Source organism: Mustelus asterias, chromosome 8 (genome assembly GCF_964213995.1).
Source record: "Mustelus asterias chromosome 8, sMusAst1.hap1.1, whole genome shotgun sequence".
Classification (NCBI taxonomy): domain Eukaryota; kingdom Metazoa; phylum Chordata; class Chondrichthyes; order Carcharhiniformes; family Triakidae; genus Mustelus; species Mustelus asterias.
The window spans coordinates 65,844,870-65,860,930 of record NC_135808.1 but is presented as its reverse complement, the minus strand read 5'-3'; the positions used below and the strand labels follow the sequence as shown (position 1 = coordinate 65,860,930).

At 43.8% G+C, this 16,061-nt stretch overlaps 1 protein-coding gene across 2 annotated transcripts in view; it reads left to right on the top strand.

Annotated features, from left to right (window-relative positions):
• The window catches only part of LOC144497205 (flavin-containing monooxygenase 5-like), a 53,627-nt gene that overhangs the window by 3,874 nt on the left and 33,692 nt on the right, over positions 1-16,061 (top strand). Inside the window, exon 1 of one of the 2 annotated variants that reach the window (XM_078218101.1) lies at positions 2,477-2,496. The exons of the other annotated variant lie outside the window; for it this stretch is intronic. The gene's annotated coding sequence lies outside the window, so the exon portion shown is untranslated. Of the gene's footprint in view, positions 1-2,476; positions 2,497-16,061 lie in introns of those variants that run through there. 2 annotated transcript variants of the gene reach the window in all.

Below are 16,061 nucleotides of genomic sequence, written 5' to 3'. Positions count from 1 at the left end.
AAAAATACTAAAGGCATGTTCTTTCCGTTAGTCACTTCATCACCTTCTAGTCTCAACATTGAATCAAATTCTGTTTCCTTTCTCTTCGCTGTTTTTTACCCTCTTGTTTCTCTCTTTTCATCTGTGTTCAGAAGGAAGCTATACATGATTCTGCCATTCACACCTCCTCCAGACGTGTCTTTTATTTGTCCCATTGTCATTCCCTTTGGCCTTGCACCTTTTGTCAAGGGTGGCATGGTGGCACAGTGGTTAATACTGCTGCTAAGTTATACCACTGGTTGCAAAAACCTTGTGGTCCCTCTCGGATTGTCATTTATACATTTTCTCGCTTGGAAACTGTAATTGTATTTTAACGCGTCAGCAGTTACATTGGATTTTAAGCAACACATCGCAGTATTTGCGTAAGATAAAAGCAAAATACTCCAGATGCTGGGATCTGAAACAAAAACCGAAAAATGCTGGAAAATCTCAGCAGGTCTGACAGAATCTGTGGAGAGAGAGTAGAACCAACATTTTCAGTCTAGATGACTCTTCGTAAGACTAAGTATTTGTGTCACTTGGGTCAATTGAGATTTCCACTCTCCTGTTCAATCATTAAGTTGCTCAGCTCTAAGACAGTTAACAAAATATAATGAAATGCCAAGTTAACTTTGGACTTCGTTCCATGAATTGGAAAAATCAACTATAGATAACAATGATCATATGTTTGCAGTCAGCAAACTTGACCGCAGGGGCAGAATTCTTGTCCTGATGTGGAATTGGCTCTTTTAAAAAAAACATTCTAGTGATGTGGATATTGCTGACATGGTAACTTTATCGCACAGTAATTACAGTAAGTGGAGTGGCACAGGAGTTTGTAAGGCATATTCCACATTCTTTGAACTTTGAAGGAAACAAAACACACAAGGGTGTGAAGTCCGAAGATTTATTTTCTTGAGTATGGGGTGGGGGGGAGAGGCTTTTTTGACAGTTGGTTTATACTTTTCATGGTTAATTAATTTAGGATAGTTTTTAATCTAGCATCAATTTTTCTATTTATTAAAAACTACTGTTTTCCCATTCAGAAACTAATTTGCTTAGTATTTTAATTTTTAAAAATTACTTAGCAGTAAATAGGGGGCTCAAATCTACCCTACTGACTATAACCAGAATTGAGCACTTTTGTCGCTGAGATTAATTATTTATTTTCTTGCTCACCATTGCTCAAGGTGATAAAAGTCAAATTAATGTACAGTTAATTTACATTAAGGCTCAGTCTTTCAACATACATTCATCGGGGAATACATGGTTAGCAACTTGATAAATACATGAAGGGAAAAATGTTGCAGGACTACGGGGAAAGAGCAGGGGAATTAAACTATTTGAAGATATATGTGCATAATTGCATAGATTAATTATTCAAGTAACATAAGCTATATTTTTCAAATCTACTCACAGGAGCTTCAGGCCTGTTCCAAAAATGTTGTAAAGTAAAGTTTATTTATTAGTCGCAAGTAAGGCTTACATTAACACTGCAATGAAGTTACTGTGAAATTCCCCGAGTCACCACATTCTGGCACTTGTTCGGGTCAATGCGTCTGTGTTTAAATACTGTGAGTGACTGTTAATGTCTTTTGTTTGGACATAACTTGAATTAGTTTTTCAAGAATATTTTGAAGTTATCTGGTACAGGTCAATGAATTGAACCATCCATTGAAGTAGGGCGCAGGGTTAGTGGTTACTGGTTTTAATTGACTGCTGTGGAGATATGGGCAAGACTTATACAATGGGATGGGGTCAGTGATTATGAACTTATAAAATTGATATGATGCAGCCTTTGTCCAGTCAATAAGTTGTCCTGTGCCCTTTTGAGACATAGAATAATGCTGACTAGTTCATGATTTAAATTAATAAATATATAGTGTAACCTTCTGCTAGACTGATATATGGTCACAAAGACCCATTCTGGGTGTAGTAAAATGGATTTTTGCCTGCACTGAAATTTATATTTGGTATCTTTGTGGTGCTAGAATCAACAGTAAGGGATCTATTCAAGGGAACTATTACCAACCCTTACCAAGATTGATGTTGTAACTGTCTCCTGATTAACAATAATGACATACTCTTTTCAAAAGAGGCATTTGCAGCTGAATTCCTTTGAAGAAACCCTGTTGATATACTTGAAAGAAAAGGAAACAAATTTTAAAATTATCTGCTTAGTGCTAAAATTATTGTGAATTTGAGGAGTTGGATTACAGATCAGCTGCTTTAGATATATACTTATCATTTTGCCATTGGATTATGTATTTACTGATAACTTGTTATCTTAGTATCTGTCCAATAAATATTCAGCTCAACACAAAATTTATTGTGATCTTCTACTGTGTCCAGAGACTGAAGCAGGTACTTCTGTACAAGAACCTGGATTTAAATTCCACAGCTTGTATAGATCTCAGGGTTAGGATAAGGAGTGTTGGAACTCACCATGGAGTGATCATAACATTCTACAGTGAAAAGGTTAGAAAATACCCCAAAATTGAACATGCTATATGTTATCTTCTGACAAATTGCTCAAATGATTCAGTCGCCTGTCATGTTTCAGAACTTTTTCACAGAATTGTTATAATCCAGAAGGAGGCCATTTGGCCCATCATGGCCATACTGCCGAACAAAAGGATGTGGACATTAAATTGTGCATTTTCTTTGTGCCACCAAAAAGCTGATATTTGTTTCCGCTGAGGATGTACTAGTTATAGATGAGATGGAGATTTGATTCCCTGAAATCGAAATAATGGACAATTCATTATCAATGCCTGGTTATTCACAAGGACACTTTTGCACCCTGGTGTTGGAAACTTCTTTGACCTCTTCAGGTTCTGCGAGTGGCTTGAAAAGATCAGGACACGAGAATCAATGGAGCATCAAAAGAAGGCGGTGCCACAAGGTAGTGTCCTGGCCAGTCAGATGGGGTGCAAATTGGTTGTACTTTTAATCAGATCCAGGAATAGGACTCCTAACTGGTTTAATTGTTTGGCAGAATTCAAACCAATTGTATCATATGACTCTTTATTGATCTTGGTTATTCTGTGTATTTTATCGAGCAAACTTATGACTACATTCAGAACATGTGGAGGCATGGGGTCAAGTAGCAGAATGGGTAGCAAACTGGCTACAAAGAGTAGAATAAAGGGTAGTTACTCAGACTAACAAAAGGCGGAAAGTCGTGTTTCGCAAGTGTTGGTGTTAAGATCACTTTTGTTCACTACTTCCACAAGCAATTAGGGATTGAGTGTATATTTTCAGAATTTGTGAATGACACCAAATTGTGGGTTTTGTCAATAATGAGGAAGAACTGCAACAAAACAGAGGAAAACATTTAAGTCTGCAGAACGTGTATGGAATTGGCAAATAAATTTCAATGCAAGTAAGTGGTAGGAAGAATAAGGAGACCACATATTCATTAGAACCTGAGTCTACATGAGGTAGAGGAGCAAAGAGATCTAAAGTTCAGAAACGCACATCACTAAAAGTAATGACAATGTTAATAAGGCCACTTAAAAAGCACGCAGAGCAGGGGTTTCCTATCAGGAAATACTAAACAGACTGGGGACAATTTCTCAAGAAAATAGGTGACAAAGAAAATTACAGCACAGGAACAGGCCCTTCAGCCCTCCAAGCCTGCACCAACCATGCTGCCCGACTGAACTAAAACCCCCTATCCTTCTGGGGACCATATCCCTCTATTCCCATCCTATTCGTGTATTTGTCAAGACGCCCCTCAAAAGTCACTACCGTATCCGCTTCCACTACTTCCCCCGGCAACGAGTTCCAGGCACCCACTACTCTCTGTGTAAAAACAATCTGCCTCGTACATCTCCTTTAAAACTTTCCCCTCGCACCTTAAACCTGTGCCCCCTAATAATTGACTCTTCCACCCTGGGAAAAAGCTTCTGACTATCCAATTTGTCCATGCCTCTCATAATCTTGTAGACTTCTATCAGGTCGTCCTTCAACCTCCGTCGTTCCAGTGAGAACAAACCAAGTTTCTCCAACCTCTCCTCATAGCTAATGCCCTCCATACCAGGCAACATCCTGGCAAATCTTTTCTGTACCCTCTCCAAAGCCTCCACATCCTTCTGGTAGTGTGGCAACCAGAATTGAGCACTATATTCCAAGTGTGGCCTAACTAAGGTTCTATAAAACTGTAACATGACTTGCCAATTTTTAAACTCAATGCCCCGGCTGATGAAGGCAAGCATGCCGTATGCCTTCTTGACTACCTTCTCCACCTGCATTGCCACTTTCAGTGACCTGTGTACCTGTACACCCAGATCCCTTTGCCTATCAATACTCTTAAGGGTTCTGCCATTTACTGGATATTTCCTATCTGTATTAGACCTTCCAAAATGCATTACCTCACATTTGTCCGGATTAAACTCCATCTGTCATCTTTCTGCCCAAGTCTCCAACTGATCTATATCCTGCTGTAGTCTCTGATGGTCCTCATTGCTATCCGCAATCCACCAACCTTTGTGTCGTCCGCATACTTACTAATCAATCCAGTTACATTTTCCTGCAAATCATTTATACATATTACAAACAGCAAAGATCCCAACACTGATCCCTAAGGAACTTGTCACAGCTCTCCATTCAGAAACGCACCCTTCCACTACTACCCTCTGTCTTCTTTGACCGAGCCAGTTTTGTATCCATCATGCCAAGTCACCTTTGATCCCATGCGACTTCACCTTCTGCACCAGTCTGCCATGAGGGACCTTGTCAAAGGCCTTACTGAAGTCCATTGTAGACAACATCCACTGCCCTACCCTCATCAATCATCTTCGTCACTTCCTCGAAAAACTTGATCAAGTTCGTGAGACACGACCTCCCCTTCACAAAACCATGTTGCCTCTCACTAATACGTCTACTTATTTCCAAGTGGGAATAAATCCTGTCTCGAAGAATCCTCTCCAATAATTTCCCTACCACTGATGTAAGGCTCACCGGCCTGTAATTACCTGGATTATTCTTGGTGACTCTTTATGATTATGAAAGGGCAAATACATTTAAGGGAAAAAGAGATCAATAGATAAGACAAGAAGAGAGTCATGGAGATATACAGCACAGGTAAAAGGCCCTTCAGCCCATAGCGTCTGCACCAGTTAAAAACAAACCACCTAACTATTCTAATCGCATTTTCCAGCACTTGACCCATAGCCTTATGCCATGTGCTTTGGCATCGCAAGTGCACATCTAAATACTGAGGATCGGTGCCTCCACCACCCTTTAAGGCAGTAAGTTCCAGACTCCCACCACCCTTTGGGTGAAAAGGGTTTCCTGACATCCCCACTAAACCTCCTGTACCCTTACCTTAAATCTATGTCCCCTAGGCATTGATCCCTCCACCGAGGGGAAACATTTCTATCTGTGCCCCTCATAATTTTATACATCTCAATCATGTCCTCCCTCAGTGGAAAACAGCTCCAGTCTATCCAATCTCTCCTCAAAACTAAAACTCTCCAGCCCAGGCAACATCCTGATAGATCTCTTCTGCACCAGTGCTATCACATCTTCCTATAATGTGGATTCCAGAACTGCACACAGTACTCTAGCTGTTGCCTAAAGAAGAGAATGGAAGGTTATGCTGGTAGGACTACTGGGGAAGCTGGGGAAGCTTTTCCCCAGGTCGGTGGTGACGTTCACGAGGGGTCATAGGTTCAAGGTGAAGGGGGGGAGGTTTAACACAGATATCAGACGGACATATTTTACACAGAGGGTGGTGGGGGCGTGGAATGCGCTGCCAGGCAAGGTGGTGGAGGCAGACACACTGGGAACGTTTAAGACTTATCTAGACAGCCATATGAACGGAGTGGGAATGGAGGGATACAAAAGAATGGTCTAGTTTGGACCAGGGAGCGGCGCGGGCTTGGAGGGCCGAAGGGCCTGTTCCTGTGCTGTATTGTTCTTTGTTCTTTGTTGACTAGATAAAGAGGGATGGGAGGGAGCTTATGTGGAGCATGGGTATCTGAACAGAGCAATTCAGCTGAATGGTCTGTTTCTGTGCTGTAAATTCTGTGTGATACTTTGGAATAAAGCATCTTATAATTCGAGCCAATCTTAGTCTCATCAAGTGTTAACTTGGCACACTATTGAAGATGTATCTGTACGTTGGACATGGAAATCCAGCTCAGACAATGAGAGAATTTCACTGTTACAGTCGTGGATTTCACTACTCTACCAGTAGATATAGTGCAGTGAGAGTTAGCTTCCATAAAACAAACATTAGGTGCTCAAACCGATTAGAGGAATTGTATTATTGGCACCCTAAGGCCTAGAAGATAACTGCAATGGTTAGTAATAGTAATAGGTGCTAAATGATAATGTGGGAAAAATAGTCCAAACATGTACTGTACTCAACAGCAACTCTATCAGAAGCAGGTACAGGATATAGAGTCATAGAGGTTTACAGCATGGAAACAGGCCCTTTGGCCCAACTTGCATAGATTAATTATTCAAGTAAATGAGCTATATTTTTCAAATCTACTCACAGGAGCTTCAGGCTTGTTCCAAAAATGTTGTAAAGTAATGTTTCCCCTCAGTGGAGGGATCAATGCCTAGGGGACATAGATTTAAGGTAAGGGTACAGGAGGTTTAGTGGGGATGTCAGGAAACCCTTTTCACCCAAAGGATGGTGGGAGTCTGGAACTTACCGCCTTAAAGGGTGGTGGAGGCACCATGCGGTACCTTGTCAAAGGCCTTGCTAAAGTCCATGTAGACAACATCCATTGCACTGCCCTCATCTACCTTCTTGGTTACCCCTTCAAAAAACTCAATCAAATTTGTGAGACATGATTTTCCACTCAAAGCCATGCTGACTGTCCCTAATCAGTCCTTGAGTCTCTAAATGCCTGTAGGTCCTGTCTCTCAAAATATCTTCCAACAATTTATCCACCACAGATGTGAGGCTCACTGGCCTGTAGTTCCCAGGCTTTTCCCTGCAGCCCTTTTTAAACAAAGGCACAACATTTGCCACTCTCCAATCTTCAGGCACCTCACCCGTGACTATCGATGATTCAAGTATCTCAGCTAGGGGACCCGCAATTTCCTCCCTAGCCTCCCACAATGTCCTGGGATACACTTCATCAGGTCCTGGGGATTTATCTACCTTGATGCGCTTTAAGACTTCCAGCACCTCCTTCTTTGTAATATGTACACTCCTCAAGACATCACTATTTATTTCCCCAAGTTCCCTAACATCCATGCTTTTCTCAACAGTAAATACTGATGAGAAATATTCATTTAGGATCTCACCAATCTCGTGTGGATCCGCACATAGATGACCTTGTTGATCCTTAAGAGGCCCTACTCTTCCTAGTTACTCTTTTGCCCTTTAAGTATTTGTAGAAGCTCTTTGGATTCTCCCTTGCCTTATCTGCCAAAACAATCTTGTGTCCCCTTTTTTTAAATACTTTTCCAATTCAATCAAATCAAGTCCAACTCAGAGTCTCAACAAGTTGAGACAGTTCCGATCCAGGCTGACAAGACAGAGCATGCAATCCTCTACCCTGTCTTGGGCCTGATCTGCACGAGCCAAGCTGACTGGAGTAGGTGGAGAATTCCTCCTCCAAGGCTTGATCTCACCTGCATCCCAGCCAAAAGGCCGAGATACCGCTTTTAAAAATTGCTTCATATGAAACATATGAAGCTTAAATGCAACCCAATGACCTCAACCAAGCGCAGCATCCGCATAACTACACTTGATCTTAGCCCTTTGCCCTCCTGATTTCTCTCTCAACTCTACTCCTATGCCCCCTGTACTCTTCAAGGGATTCACTTGATCCCAGCTGCCTATGCATGTCATGTACCTCTTTCTTCTTCTTGACCAGGGCCTCAATATCCAGGGTTCCCTACTTCTGCCACTTTGCCCTTCACTCTAAGAGTAATGTGTTTACCCTGAACCCTGGTTAACATATTTTTGAAAGCCTCCCACTTACCAGATGTCCCTTTGCCTTCCCAAAGACTCCCCCAATTAACTTTTGAAAATTCCTGCCTGATACCATCAAAATTGGCCTTGCCCCAATTTAGAATTTTAACTTTTGGGCCAGACCTATCATTCTCCATAGCTATCTTAAAACCAATAGAATTATGGTCACTGGCCCCAAAGCTGAAAAAAACTCCCCAAGCTGATCCAGGGTCCCAGTCTGAAAATGTGTGTACATGGATTAATAGCCTAAACCTTCATGTAAAAATAGCCAGGCCCAACACCCCAATTCAGTCTGCTTCATCAGACTGCCCTACAACCAGAGGGCTTCTCAATCCACTGAATGGATCATACAGTGGCCTCAGGCAAGGCTAGCGGAGGTGGGGTATGCCTTCTGATCAACACCTTTTGGTTCCCTACTAACTTCTGCGGGATCCCGACTACCTTCCACTGGAATTCACCTCTGTTATCGTGACAGCAGTTTACATCCCTCCCCATGCAGATGTGAAGACTGAACTGGATGAAATGTATACCACCAAAAGTAGCCTTGACACGAAACATCCCAAGGACTTATTCATTGTGGCCGGAGAATTCAACCCGGCTAAGCTCAAGAGCATCTTACCAAGATATCACAAACACGTCTCCTGTTCCACGAGAGGCTCAAACATTCTAGACCACTGCTACACAAATATCAAACATGCCTACCGTTCTATCGCCCAACCACACTTTGGCAAATCAGACCACAAGGCTGTGCTCCTGCTCCTGGCTTACAAGCAAAAACTAAAACGGTAGAATCCGATAAAGAAAGTCATGCAAAGTTGGCCTGAGGAATCGGATGAGCTCCTACGGGACTGCATAGAGTCAATGGTCTGGTCAATATTTAAGAACTCAGCGACCAACCTGAACGAGTACGCCACTGCAGTAATGCTTACCATTAGTAAGTGCGTAGAAGACTGTGTGCCAAAGGAGCAAATCCATGTGTTTCCCAACCAGAAACCATGGATAAACATAGACATCCACTGCTTGCTGAAGTTTGAGTCGTTCAAGTCAGGCGACCCTGACCTACACAAGAAATCCAGATACGATCTACGGAGAACAATCAAAGAGGCCAAGAGACAGTACTGGACCAAGCAAGAGTCTCAGGCTAGCCACACGGACTCCCACCGACTGTGGCAAGGTCTGCAAGACATAAGATGAAGGGATGTAGAATCGCTGGTGCCAATGTACCCCTCCCTGATGAGCTCAACGCATTCTATGCCCATTTTGAGCAAGAGGTCAGCGAGAGCACTCCTTCTGCCCTGGAAGACTCAGCTGAACCGGCATCTGAGATCACCATTGCAGATGTCAAATCAGTCTTCTCGAAAGACAACCCACTGAAAACGACTGGCCTGGATGTGTGCGGAACTTGGCTATCAGTTTCTACTCAGCGATTCTGCGTTGTCGTGTGTTGTGAAGGCCGCCTTGGAGCTTACACGAAGATCAGAGGCTGAGTGCCCTTGACTGCTGAAGTGTTCCCTGACAGGAAGGGAACACTCCTGCCTGGTGATTGTCGAGCGGTGTCCATTAATCCGTTGTCATAGTGTCTGCATGGTCTCGCCAATGTACTATGCCTCGGGACATCCTTTCCTGCAGCCTATCAGGTAGACAATGTTGGTCGAGTCACAAAAGTATGTACCGTGTACCTGGTGGATGGTGTTCTCAAATGAGGTGATGGCATCCGTGTCGATGATCCGGCACGTCTTTCAGAGGTTGCTGTGGTAGGGTTGTGTGGTGTCTTGGTTACTGTTCTCCTGAAGGCTGGGTAGTTTGCTGCGGACAATGGTCTGGTTGAGGTTGCGCAGTTGTTTGAAGGCAAGTAGTAGGGCTATGGAGATGGCCTTGGCAAGATGTTCGTCTTCATCGATGACATGTTGAAGGCTCCGGAGAAGATGTCATAGCTTCTCCGCTCCGGGGAAGTACTGGACGACGAAGGGTACTCTGTCTGCCATGTCCCGTGTTTGTCTTCTGAGGAGGTCTGTGCGGTTTTTCACTGTGGCGCATCGGAACTGTCGATCGATGAGTTGAGTGCCATATCCTGTTCTTACAAGGGTGTCTTTCAGCATCTGTAGGTGCAACCTCTAATATACTAATACATGTGACCATAGTCAAATTAAATTCCCTCCCTCAAAACCTCTCATAACTATGCAGCAAACAACTCAATAACAAAGTGCTCCACATCTCTATATTGCCAAAAGTCGTTATGTTTGTTTAATCTTCCATTGAGAAGTTCCACTGAGATTTCTCATTTTAAATATATCCATCTCTAACTGTAGTGCTTGTGTGAAACCCTTTCCTCGCCACTTGTCCCAATACAATTGTGCATTATGGCTCACGGTTTGGCCACTGGACACCTTTAACCAACAAATCACTCAAAATACCATTGAAACCAGCAGGGAAACTGGTGGTATGCTCCAGCATAGCTGCATTATATATGAAATACTAATTTGGATGTGGGCTCACATTGACAACAGGTTGGAGCAGTTTGCAGTTCTGTAGCAAATACAGTTCCCAGTTGGCTGTGGTGTTTTACGATCAGTGGGTAAAGGGAACATAAATGTGCTCAGAAGCATTGGAAGTGATATGAGCCTAGGCTACACATCTATTTCTAAATGCATAGATAAAGACTGTTTCAGATCTTACCATTTGCATTAGGTCTGAAGTAAGGCTGATCTAATTCAGTGTTTGCGTGATCTGTCTGAAGTAGTAGTTATGCCACTCAAAGGTTTACAGCACGGAAGGAGGATATTCAGTTCACTGGATCTGTGCCAGCTCCTTACTGGAACAATGCAGAGCTAATCCCACGGCCCTGTTCTCTTCCCCATAAAGTTGTACCTTCCACACTTCCTCATATTTATCCAGTTTATCATTTGAAAGGTGAATGGTGTCCATTTCAACTCCACAGGCAGCAAAGCATTTCATGTTCCAGCAATATTACTCTCATAGTGACTATTTTAAATAAACTACTCATTACAGATTCACTAACCAGGGGAAATAATGAGTCATAACGGCAAGAATAATGGAGTGATCCGCGCCGGTCTCTCAGGCACGTGCTGCACTGCAATCAACCCACACTCAGTCGCTTTTTTGGAGTGTTGGGAGTTTTGCGCTGGTACTGGGAAGGGGGGCCTAAACACGCCGGTGAGCCTGGCTTCAGAGGCACTGTTGGGCAAGGTTCTCAGGATGCACGGGAAGATACCCTTCCCCCACAGACATCAGTAATCTCCCATCACCATTGGCGGTGGCATGTTTCCCCACTCCCTTCCTTACACGGGCCGTGGGCATCGTGTCCCTCCGACATATCCCCACCCCTTGGCACTGCCTGGCTACTTTAAATGTGCTATCAACCTCGTGCCCTTTCTGGGTGTGATCCGGTTCATGCTATTAGAAAGGGGCCGGAATGATTGCTAACTGTTTTGCGCCGGCGCGATACTGATTTTTCTCCTAGATCGGCGCGGCGAGATGGGAAAATCGCCCCCTTGTCTCACCATTCACTCTGTCAAAACACTTTTGTAATTTGAAAAGCCTTTATTAAATCTCCTCCCACCTTCAGGGGAAATCATCCAATTATCTCGAGACTTTTCTCATAAACTGTTGTTTCCCAGTCTTAGCATCATCTTGGTGATTTTATACTGTCTACGGCTGTAGTATCCTTCTCTAATGCTGCAGCCAAAACACCAAACAGTACTCTAACTGTGGCCTTATCGCTGTGTCCCACTGGGGATCCTGGAATGGGTTCAGGGCAGTTTTGTAGGAGGTAGATTTGAAGCACCACATTTTTGGGAAAAAGCATTTCGGGGTCAATATTACATGTGTACAATTGATGCGTGTGAGTTATTATCAGGCACAACTGCTTTAGGAGGATCGAGAGGAAGCCTGGATTTTATTTCCACACAATGTTAATACTGGGCGGAGTGCATGGTTTGAAGTCACTCATGGGAGATGAGCTAGTCTTCATGTTCAGGAATGGAAGAAACACTTGAAAAGGAAAACAATTTTGCAGTCAGGGAAATTGCTTCTGCTGTGGAGGGAGTGTGGTGATCAGCATGGATAGAGCTCTGCTACGGAGAGCGGTGACTGGGGAGGGACAGCACTCTGCAGTACAGAGCTCTGTTCTGGAGAGCGTTTGGTGACTGGGAGAAAGGGGGGAGGGGATGGCACTCTGGAGTACAGAGCTCTGCTGTGGAGAGTGTTTGATGTCAAGCTAAATGGTCTGATGAACCTCCTCCTCCACTCGCTTCTCTACAATTGAATCGGAAATAACCCAGTTCTTGTGGTCATTCTCCCTTTCCTCTCCGCTCTCTTATCTTTGTCTCCGCTCTCCTCTAATCATTTTACTTTTGATTGCTATTGCATTACATGGGGCGGGGGTTGCAGATCGTAGGCAGATTTATTGTGCAGTCAGTTTGCATTGGGGCTTACAGGGACATGGTCTGATGGAATATAAACTGTGATGTCTAAGGGTTCCTGTCACAGTGTATGATCTGTGACTCAGCTGCAAATTTACATGAACAGTGCAGCTAATGGTATTTGTCTAGCACAGCTGGTATTATTGGAAATGTATTATTACAGGAGTTCTGAAATATTGCCCAGTATGTGTCTTGTGGGAAGAAACAAATGGTGCTTTGGTGCCAGTGCTGAATATAGTACAGTTTCTTGGCTATTTGTCTTGTTTTAGTTCATCTCTCACCGAGAGAATCACATCACATCATGCTGACATGGATGGTAATGTTGCAGACCTCTGTGTTTTACTTGAGACAGGCAACAGTGATCACCCTGATCCCTCAATGTTCACTATATGCTGCATGAACTGCAGTGAACTGATGCTTAAAGGCACAGATAATAGCACCCCTGCATTGCGCTTTTATAGAAAACACTATCCATTAAACAAATGCATCCTTGGATAGCACCTTCACTAGTCATTAGTGGTACAGCAATAATTCCAATTCATAGAGCATCTTAGAACATAGAATCCCTACAGTGCAGAAGGAGGCCATTTGGCCCAGTGAGTCTGCATCGACCACAATCCCACCCAGGCCCTATCCCCACAACCCCATGTATTTACCCTAGCTAATCCCCCTCACACCAAGGGGCAATTTAGCACGGCCAATCCTTCTAACCCGCACATCTTTGTACTGTGGGAGGAAACCGGAGCACCCAGAGGAAGCCCATGCAGACACGGGGAGAATGTGCAAACTCCACACAGTCAGTGACCCGAGGCCTGGGTCTCTGGCGCTGTGAGCAGCAGTGCTAACCACTGTGCCACCGTGTAAGGTATCTCAAGGCACTGCACAGGGTCAGTAGTAAGCAAAATTTGACACTAAGCCACATAAGGAGTTATTAGGGCAAATGACCAAAAGCTTGATCAAAGAGTCGGTTTTAAGGAGCTTATCATCAGAGAAAAGATGAGGCTGAAAGGTTTATGAGGAAATTCCAGAGCTTGGCACGTAGGCGGCTTAAACCCAGCCAGCCAATGGTGGAGCAATGAGAAATGGGGAGGCTGGAGAGGGTCAGAATTAAATGAACTCCAATATCTCAGAGAACAGCAGGGCTGGAGGCAAATACAGAGATAGGGAAAGGTGAGATTGTGGAGGGATTTGAAGGAGGATAATTTAAAAATCAAGGTGCTGCTTAATTGGAAGTCTATATAGTAGGTCAAGAGGATTTGATGTGAGTAAACTCAAGGGCAGCAGAGTTGAGGTTGGATTCATGTTTACAGGGGGTGGAATGTGGAGACTGGCCAGAGGTGGGTTGGAATGATCAAGTCTAGAGGTAACAGTTTGATCCATTGGTATCTAGATTTGTGACATTGTGCACCGCTGCCCCAGACAGGGTCTCAGACATTTCTCTTCACTGCATGCTTACTTGTTCTCACTCAAACTTCAGTCCATCTCAGCTTTCCCCACTGTGCTATTATGAAATAGGACCATCATGCAATAGGATCATCTCAACCTCTGTTCCTTGGTATCAGCCAAGTTCTTTTGTTTACTCGTCCTTCACCTTGAAGCAGACAGCAGATGGTGAGATTGGAAATGAATAAAGGTAAAGCATGTATTGAGTGACAAAGGGACTTGCATCATGCCTTAATGACAAGATGACTTATTTGAACACCCTCAACTGCTTTTCAGTACAGGGCAAGTTAGACATATTTTTGTTCAAAACGTAGTGACGGCACAGAAAAGTGATGGCTGAAGAGAGGAAAGAAGGTGGGTGTCCCTATGGTTGTGTATTTGTAACTGATGGTGGCCTGTGGCCCAATATTGATCTTTATCTTGTCATCCATTTGCAACATATTTAATTTTTGCCACAACAAACAAGCGACAGTATGGTCATGTTGACTTTTAGAGATTAGAATCTTCTTGTTTTGGACACAAGTTACTAACACTCACGATATCAAAGCCTCATTAAGTGTTTCAATCACAGAACAGCAAAATCAAAGTACAGAAACAATATTTGTCCAGTATGATCAGACAAAATAGGATGGCTTAGAAGCTCCTTTTGGATCTTGCTGGTTAGCATTGTCTATGTTTATACTTGGCTCCAGTTATTCCATTAATGATTTAATTTCACTCGACGTACCCCTGTAGTTATTGCTGCATTTTTGATTCAGATATTGTAGAGTCATAGAATCTTTACAGTGCAGAAGGAGGCCATTCGGCCCATCGAGCCTGCACCAACAACAATCCCTCCCAGCCCCTATCCCCATAACCTCACGTATTTACCCTGCTAATCCCCCTAACCTACACATCTTGGGACACTAAGGGGCAATTTAGCATGGCCAATCAACCTAACCCGCACATCCTTGGATTGTGGGACGAAACTGGAGCACCCAGAGGAAACCCATGCAGACACAGGGAGAATGTGCAAACTCCACACACAGTCACCCGAGGCCAGAATTGAACCCAGGTCCCTGGTGCTGTGAGGCAGCATTGCTAACCACTGTGCCACTGAGTCTCCTTGAAAGATGAGAATCTGCGTCGTCTTGTTATCACAAACTCCATTGCAATTTTCCTAAGAAAGAACAGATACTTCACATTCCATGTTGTACAATTAAGGCATACTTGATGTGGGTCATTAGTTTAAACTAAGCCAGTTGAGAATGGTGGAAGCCAACATAATTGAAGTATCTATTGAGCTAGTAGTTAGCGCACACAAGCATAACCTAATTGAGAATGCTGGCATCTGCAGTTGTAGCAAAAGTCACCTTTAGTTAAAGGGTATGGTGGCACAGTGGTTAGAACTGCTGCCTCACAGCAACAGGGACCTGGATTCAATTCCGACCCTAGGGTGACTGTGTGGAGTTTGCATGTTCTCCCAGTGTCTGCATGGGTTTCCTCCTTGTGCTCCGGTTTCCTCCCACACTCTCAATGTGCAGGTTAGGTGGATTGGCCATAGTAAATGCGCAGGGTTATGGGGATAGGGCAGAGGGGGGGGCCTGGGTGCGATGCTCTTTCGGAAAGTTGGTGCAGACCCGATGGGCCAGATGGCCACCTCCTACACTGTAGGGATTCTATGGTTCACTATCTGCCACCTTGGCAAGCAAGTATCACAGTAAAGCACTGTTAATTGTTCCGTTACCAAAATCTAAACCAGCACATAATTATATCACAATAATACTGACATATGGGCCAGAATTCTACATACAAAGTTCAGGCACATGTGTGACTGGAGCATGTGAAATTGCATGAGAAAACGTTGGACATGCATCCCTGCATCATCGCACATGTGATATTTCAGTTGGCACACCCGCCGACTGATGCACTATCAATCGAGCCGAGACTAGTTGTGAGCAAGACAAACAGGCTTTTATTGGCAAGAACTTAGAACCATCCCTGTCGGTGATCGGGTCTGAACTGAGAGCAAGGGGGGTGGAGCCACCGCCTTTATACCCAGACCAGGGGGAGGAGACTTGGGCGGAACCGACAGGGATGTGCCACATATACAGGTAATGAGAAATACTAACTACAGTGGTTAACCACCACAGATAACAGTGGTTTACCACATTCACCCCCTGTTTAAAAAAAAGAGTCCGTCGGGGGTGAGGCAGAATGAACAATATGTACAA